The sequence below is a fragment of the Chiloscyllium plagiosum genome, chromosome 28 (assembly GCF_004010195.1).
Source record: "Chiloscyllium plagiosum isolate BGI_BamShark_2017 chromosome 28, ASM401019v2, whole genome shotgun sequence".
Lineage (NCBI taxonomy): Eukaryota > Metazoa > Chordata > Chondrichthyes > Orectolobiformes > Hemiscylliidae > Chiloscyllium > Chiloscyllium plagiosum.
In genome coordinates this window covers 14032150-14039626 of record NC_057737.1, presented here as the reverse complement: position 1 = coordinate 14039626, position 7477 = coordinate 14032150, and the positions used below count along the sequence as shown (strand labels likewise).

The window sequence follows — 7477 nt, the reverse complement described above, 5'->3', positions numbered from 1 at the left end:
TAGAGGGCATAGGTTTAGGGTGAGAGGGGAAAGATATAAAAGAGACCTAAGGGGCAACTTTTTCACACAGAGGGTGGTACGTGTATGGAATGAGCTGCCAGAGGAAGTGGTGGAGGCTGGTACAATTACAACATTTAAAAGGCATTTGGATGGATATATGAATAGGAAGGATTTGGATGGATATGGGCCGGGTGCTGGTAGGTGAGACTAGATTGGGTTGGGATATCTGTTCGGCATGGACGGTTTGGACCGAAGGGTCTGTTTCCATGCTGTACATCTCTATGACTCTAAGAGGAATTAAATGCCAGAGAAAGTGTCAGATACGGGTACAACATTTAGAAGACATTTGGACAGAGACATGAATAGGAAAGATTTAGAGGGATATGGGTCAAATGCAAGCAAATGGGACTAGTTTGGGAAACTTCGTCTGTGTAGAAGAGTTGGGCTGAAGGGTCTGTTTTCATGCTGTTTGTCTCTCAATGCCCGGGAGATCAGGCAGCATCTATGGATGAAAACAAGCAGAACTAACGTTTCAGACCAGTGACCTTTCACCTCCATTTCTTCTCAGGACAGCTTGGAGAAAGCAATAATTGTAGTCCTTCCCCAATCAAAGAAAACCTCACATTTCGTCTTGGGATTTTTAAACGGTATAAACAAATGCTAAACACGAAAAGATGCATTTACGTAATTTCTTCAGTGTGTAAGAAACAAATCAAATGCGGTCAATTGTATTGGTACAATATGACGATTGATAAATCACACTGCAACAAAAGAATTGGTATTTCAAATAGCGCTGACTTCACAAGAGCTTTTACAGGGGTTACAAACTACTGCAAATAAACCAGACTACTGCAGTACTATAAAGTGGCGATTTTGCTGTGTTTAACAAAGCAGTGTTTTGCAGGGGGCTTAATAAAGCGTATGTCGGGCATAACAAACCAGAGTATGTTTTGCACTTCTTCATCACACCGAGTTTTGCAGCGTTTAATAAAGCAGTTTTGTACTAATAAATAAACCAGAGTCTGTCACAGCGTTTAATAAATCGGAGTTTCGCGGCGCTTAATAAACCAATCTTGCTTAACGTTTCATAAATCAGAGTCTTTCAATAGAAACCAAGAGCTTTGCGGTTCTTAATACAGCGGAGGGTTTTGCTCATTCCGCCTGGTGAAGTGATCTGGAGCAGGAGTTGCATTTCTCCAGGATCTCCACTAGGAAGCTGCATTGCTCTCTCTCCATCTCCATCTCCCTCTCCCTCTGTGATTGTGCCAGAACCCTCTCCATCTCCATTTCCATCTGTTGACCTCGTCGCGCTGAAGAAGACAAGGGAGGGAGAGTGGGACATGACAAGCCGCCCCTCAGCCCAGCCCAAAGTTGACCAGAGTGACTCGGCTGCGAGAGACCGCTTGACGGAAGGAGCCCGGGGGTGAGGGTGGGTGGAAGAGGGGCTCAGCTGGCCCGACCTGCGGACAGGAGGAGAGGGGACCGAGAGTGAAGGGGGTGCCTGGTTCGAGCCTCTGCTTTGCCGGTGAGTGGCCCCGGGGATCCTGGGCGCTGGAGGATGGGGGGGGCAATTAGCGTTTGGTCAAGGGGGGGGTCCCCTTGCAATGGGATCCGGGGAGGTTTAACCACCTCCCACCTCGGCATGGCTTGCATTGGGTTGGATTTGTATTTATGTGGATGTGTGTATGTTCTTTCTTTGTAAAAAAAAGTCGGCCTTCTCCGTTCTGTCTTGGCGGCTGCTGCTGCACTGGGGAGGAGGGAGTGGGGAGGAGGGAGTGGGGGGATTTGCAGGGACTGGGTAAAATCAAATCAGTCGCGGGGAGGACACTTTTGTCAAGATCTGAGCAAGCTTCTTAAACAATAAAAAAAACATCGAAAGAGCATTCCTCCAGCCGGAAACATGTGTTGGATTGTATCAGTCGCGCGAAGGAATTTTTGAATGCTCCCTTCAAAATTAAAGTTCATTTCGCTTCCTGTCAGCGGCCACTTTCCAAACAGTTGTTTAACTTGCTCCCAAGTAAGAGGATCGGGGTTTTGCCTGTGAAAATAATTCATCGTGGTGTTACCTGCTTCCTGTTGCCACTTACCCCTCCCCCATGCCTCGTTTTCTCATGTTCTTCTGTTTTCCTCTCAGGTTCTGAAACCACTGTTTAAACATGAGGCAAATCCAAGTATTGTACATGTAAGGGAGCACTGACCACCGTGGTTCAGTTATTGTCTATCTTCCCCTTCCCTTTTACTCTTCTCTATAATTCCTTTGCCCCCCCCCCATTTAAAGTTTGTTAAATAGGAGCATAGGAAGTAGGGAAAGTCATCCATTCAGTCCCTCCAACCTAGTCCCCCATTCCTTATGAAGGGCTCCTGCCCGGAATGTCGATTTTCCTGCTCCTCTGATGCTGCCTGACCTGTTGTGCTTATCCAGCACCACTCTAATCTTGACTCTGGTCTCCAGCATCTGCGGTCCTCACTTTCCCATGGCTGATCTGAGTGTAACCTCAAATTCACATTCCCACTTATCTCTGATAACCGGTCACCCCCTTACTGATCAAGAATTTAGCTCTGCCTTAAAAATGTTGTGCTTACTTTTCAGAATGAGAGTTGCAAAGACTCTCACGCCTAAGAATTGTTTTCTACCTGATCTCAGTTTTAAATGGGTGACTCCTGATTTTTAAACAGCTCCTCACGTGAGAGCAAACATCCTCTTCCTATTTACCTTTTAAGTACCTCACAAGATCTTTTATATTTCAATCAAATTTTCTCTTATTCTTCTGAATTCCAGTGGATACGGCCTTGCACTATCCACCAAGCACACATCTGGTTGCAGATGTCAGTTGAATGAACCTTTCTTGAACTGCCTCAACCCATTTACATCCTTAAGTGAGGTGTTCAGTACTCTGCACGGTATTCCAGATGTGGTCTGTCTGGATAACTGAAGCACAACCTCTTAACTTTTGTGTTAAAGTCTTGCCAAATGATAACGTTCGATTTTGTTTACCTGATGACTTGCTGTACCTCTGTACCAACCTTTTGCTATTCATGCACAAGGGCACCCAGATCTCTGCATCTCTGAGCTCTGCAATCATTTGCCATTTAGATCAGTTTAAGAAATATTTTTCCTGTTAAACCAGAGAATTTCACATTTTTCCACAATATTGTCCATTTTGCCCACTCACTTAATCTAACAATATGCTACCAGAGCTTCTTCTATTTATATTTTCTACTCTTATATCCTATTCTTATATCCTCCTTACAACTTAGCTTTCCTGCCTGTCTGCCTGTCTTTGTGTCATCTGCAACTCTGGTAACTGTTCTTGTCTCCCTTCATCTAAGTTCTTTATATAAATTGTAAACAGTTGATGTACCAGCACTGATATCTGTGGCACACTGCTTCTTAAACATTGCCAACCATCAACACTGCTTCCTCTTAGTCAGCCAATTTGCTATCCCGTACACCAGAAGCTTTTACATTCCACAATAACTTTTGATGTGGCGCCCTGTCAAATGCCTTCTGAAAATCTAAATACAGTACGTTCACTGATTTCCCCTTTGCAGTTTTTTACATTTCATCCAATATTCTAACCTGCCACCTGTCTTTGTACAATTGCAGGCTTGTTATTTTGGTTTGGTATTACCTTTCACCTAATTTACCAAGACCTTCAGCCAGTTCAACTTTCAACCTTCATAATTTCTCTTATTTACATTTTTACAAAAACCCAAACCCACTTTTCTCTCCCTCAAACTGAGTGTAAAATTCAACCATATTATTGCCAGTGTTACTTAGGGGCACTTTCACTATAAGATCATTAATTAATCGTATTTGTTGCACAAGACCAGGTCCGGTAAAGCTAACTCTCTGGTTGGCCCTTGAACATGTTGTTCTAAGAAATTATCCTGAAAACATTCTATGGACTCCTCATTTAGGCTGCCTTTGCCAATCTTAATTTGGAGATGCCGGTGTTGGACTGGGTTGTACAAAGTTAAAAATCACACAACACCAGGTTATAGTCCAACAGGTTTAATTGGAAGCACACTAGCTTTCGGAGCGACACTCCTTCATCAGGTGATAGACTATCGCTCCGAAGGACCGTCGCTCCGAAAGCTAGTGTGCTTCCAATTAAACCTGTTGGACTATAACCTCGTGTTGTGTGATTTTTAACTTTGCCAATCTGATCTTTCCAGTTGGTGATCTTTCCATGATTATTATTGTTTTAACTTGCTGATAACACCTCATTATTTCTTCCTTTATGTTCCACCATACCGCCTGGTTACTGTTGGAAGGCCTGTCATTCAATCCCTTGACTGACTTCTTGCCTTTGTCATTACTCATTCCTGCCCAAATTGTTTGCGCAGCTTGATTTCCTAAATTTAGATAATCCCTCTCCATTGTGCTAATATAATTGTGAATTAACAGAGCCATCCCTCCACCTTTTCCTAATTTCCTGATATATTTAAATATCTTTTATCATTCGAGATTCAATTCTTAATCCATGTCTCTACGATGGATATCAGACTGTAGTTATTATTTTCTGTTTCATGTTGAATGCTACAGACATTCTGATTTAGAGTCTTCAGTTTTATCTGTTTACTGTCTTTGTAAATTATAATCTGATCTGCTGACTGATTCTTAGTATTGTACTTTCCATCACTTCCTGTTAGGGTCTGTTTATTGTTTCCCTTATTAACACATTTCACTTTGGCCTTACGTTTCACCGCATCTTCCCAAGTTTGATTCCTTGCCCCCACTATTGAGTTCAAAATCCTCTCTATTTCCCTAGTTATGCAGGTGACAGGAAGACCAGCCCCAGCATGGTTTAGCTGAAGATCCTCCTAAAGGTACAGATGCTACTTTGCCCTGTACTGCTGCTGGTATCCATGAACCAGAACCCACACCAGTCTTTGTACTCTGCATTGATTTTTCTAATCTGACTTGTCTTATGTCAATTTGCACGTAATCAGGAATTAATGCAGTGATCATGATCTTTGACTTTTTAATTTGATGCCTATATCATGACTACTGACTATGAAGAAATTCCTCTTTGTCCTGCCTATGTTATTGGTATCTATACGGAACCAAAACAACTGGATTCTCTCCAGCTCCTCTCTAGCACTGACGACTTGTCCTGAACTATGGTATCAGGCAGGAAACACAGCTGTCTGAACTCTCACTCTTTGCTGCAGAGAGCGGTGTCAATCAGTCAGGGGTAAATGTAGCGTAATAGGGTAGGGGAATGGGTCTGGGTGGGTTACTCTTCGGAGTGTCATTGTGCAGTTGTTGGGCTGAAGGGCCTATTTCCTTCACTGTACTGTCCGCTGCAACCACCACATTCCTTCTTATTCCCCGCCGGTCCTTGAGTGGCTTCCTGTACCTTAGTGCCATGGTCAGATAACTCCATCCTAACAACCCTCACTGTCATCCAGACAAGCTGAAAGAACCTCAGACCTATTGGAGAGTTTCATAGGCTAAAGCTCTTGCCCTGTGGGTGCCTCCACCTGCCTCATTGGCTGTCCCTGAACACTGACCAAATCAGATGACCTAGCTTGAAGAGGTGTGACTGCCTTCTGGTGCAAAGAAGCCAAATAACGTGCCTTCACTTTGAAGCGCTGCAGCAAGTGTAGTTCAGTCTCCAGCTCCTAAACTCTGAGCGGTACCTCCTCCAACCTACTGCACACAAGTTTGTTCTGGACCAAAATGTCAACCAGGGACTCCCACATGCTGCAGCTGTGACACATCACCTGTTCTGCCATCCTTTATGTGTTCTATGGAATAACTTGCATTTGAATTTCATATTCTTTTTGTTTGTATTTTGTTAGCCTTAATACCAGTTGCTATACTATTTTGAACTTCAGGAATAGAATACACCTAATCAAATGGGTAAATTCAATCCGGAAAATTACATTATAAAGAGTAGGATAAGGGCTTGCAAGTTTAAAAGGCAAATCTTTGCTTCATATACCAACATAAAGATCGATAGATTCTTGGAATGGATAGACCGATCCAATAGGTATAAACTCAGTTTGGTGATTGAGGTGGAAACCCTCAAATCATTTAAAGGAATTTGGGTCTACACCTGAAGTGCGGTAACTTGCAAGGCTATGGATTGGGTGTTGGAAAGTGGGATCAGAATGAGTGCCTGGTTTGTTCAGTTGGCACACACATGATATGCCTCCTTTCAGTGCTGTAACTTTTCAATGGTGCTAAACCCAGGAATCGTTAAAGATTCGTTGAATGCTGGAAGGGAGGGACTTGTAAGGATTGGAAACTAAGATAATCTGAATGGCCCAACTTATCTTCAGTTGTCTCGAATAAAGCAAAATACGACCTTGTTTATTACCTGCTCTCTAGTTGCACAGAAGTTGTTGAACAATGGAACAACAACTATAATGTCGTGGGAGAACACGGTTTTTTGTGAAAGCAAAGTCCATTTCACAATATCTATTGGAAAGTTTTTTTTGTTCTTATTAAGTTTGTGGCTATCGCAGATTTGATGGCTACATACAAAGTTTAAATCTGTATTTCTTTTCGTTTTCATGGTTTACGTTTACTGGTACTGACACACCTCGGTTACTGGATTCTGGGTTACTTCCAAAACACGGGTTGGATTGGGTAACTTTGGCTCAGTAACAGAGGGTAGGAACACACACCTAGCTCACAGGCTAAAGCTCAGAGTAAACTTCAGGAGAAATAACTTTGTAATTTTTATTTAATTCTCAGAATGCTGATGCTGTTCATGAGACACATTTATGTAATTTTAACCATTCTTGGTTGCCTTGAGCTAATCCTCTCTAATGCTCTTCTGACTTGTTCTATCTACCATAGCCTACCCTTTGAACCACCGTGGTCTTGCAGTGTTGCATGGAGTCAGGAATTGCAGGTGGTTCAGTGGTTAGCACTGTTGCCTCACAGCACTAGGTACTCGGTTTCGATTCCAACCTCTGGCTACCGTCTGTGTGGAGTTTGCACATTCTCCCCGTGTCTGTGTGGGTTTCCTCTGGGTGCTCTGGTTTCTTCCCACAGTCCAAAAACGTCCAGGTTAGGTGGGTCAGCCATTGGGAATGTGAGGTTATGGGACTTGGTGGGATGCTCTTTGGAGGGTTGGTGTGTACTCGAAGGTTCAAATGGCCTGCTTCCACACTGTAGGGATTCTATGAACCTCAATAGTCTATGAACATCGATTCTGATCCAGCTTTGGTGAATTAATAGACATTACAGAATGACATCCAAGATGGGATGATATGTGAATCGCAGGTAATGAAGTTCACATGCCATTTTCTGTTCTTGACTGGTTCAGATAAAAGCGAGGTGCTGCATTTTGGGAAAGCAAACTTAGCAGGACTTATACACTTAATGGTAAGGTCCTCGGGAGTGTTGCTGAACAAAGCGACCTTGGAGTGCAGGTTCATAGCTCCTTGAAAGTGGAGTCGCAGGTAGATAGGATAGTGAAGAAGGCGTTTGGTATACTTTCCTTTATTGGTCAGA

The 7477-nt window shown here is 43.1% G+C and overlaps 1 protein-coding gene across 1 annotated transcript in view; it reads left to right on the top strand.

Annotated features, from left to right (window-relative positions):
• Positions 1-852: 852 nt before the first annotated feature.
• Positions 853-7477, top strand: part of cuedc1b (CUE domain containing 1b) — a 156365-nt gene continuing 149740 nt past the window's right edge. The window contains exon 1 of the mRNA XM_043718351.1: positions 853-1525. The gene's annotated coding sequence lies outside the window, so the exon portion shown is untranslated. The remainder of the gene's footprint in view (positions 1526-7477) is intronic.